A 918-nucleotide genomic window follows, 5' to 3' on the forward strand; every position below is an offset into this window, starting at 1 on the left:
ACTAAATTATTTAAATAATATTTAAGTTATGCTACACCTTAGACACATATAAATTAGAGTTATTCTCGTAACAACCACAAACCGAAATAATGTCATCAGCTTGAATATTTAGAATTGGTATATATTCATACCATCCTCTTGTTAAATAAGTTTTATCATCTGTTATTCATGTACTATAGTAAAATATAGAATAACTAAATTAAAAAACTAAATTGACCTTTATTTTCGTCAATGACATTGCATTGACACACGAGAAGGCTGATAGTTTCAGATAAAAAATTATAATATATTATAAAATTATTTTTTATTATGAAAAATTTAAAAGTAAAAATTTTAAATACAGTATCAATCTTTAAAATTTCATCTCCAAGTCTAATACAATTCTTTGAAAAATGAAAACTGAATCTAAATTGAGAAAACTCAATCTCATTATATGTTCCACTATTCTAATACACATGAGCGAGGGCGATAATATATAAGTAGATCCAACTATTTTTCAATAAAATAGAGTTCAATACTCCATCGTTAAATTTTTACATCAATGTAATTAGAATTCAAATTAATGAATACACAACTTGAGATGGTATTTGATAGATGCTGTGCATTATAAAATATTGCAACAAAAAATAATCGTGTTGTAAGGTTTTCAAAAAGAATAAGTTTGAGTAAAAATAAACATCAAATTATCAAAAGAATCATAGAATAACATAAAAAAATATCATAAAAAAGTATAACTTGTACTTTAAAATGATCAATTTTGATAAAAATAAAAAATAGATATTTTTATTCTATGAAGTATCAAGAATGAATAACAAATTAAAAAATTGAACAAATACTTTGACTCTTAAATATAGACTCATAAACCACAAAAAAAATACTATATATACCTTTTAGTAGTACGAAATTAATTATAAAACT

This window comes from Arachis ipaensis, chromosome B05, assembly GCF_000816755.2.
Source record: "Arachis ipaensis cultivar K30076 chromosome B05, Araip1.1, whole genome shotgun sequence".
Lineage (NCBI taxonomy): Eukaryota > Viridiplantae > Streptophyta > Magnoliopsida > Fabales > Fabaceae > Arachis > Arachis ipaensis.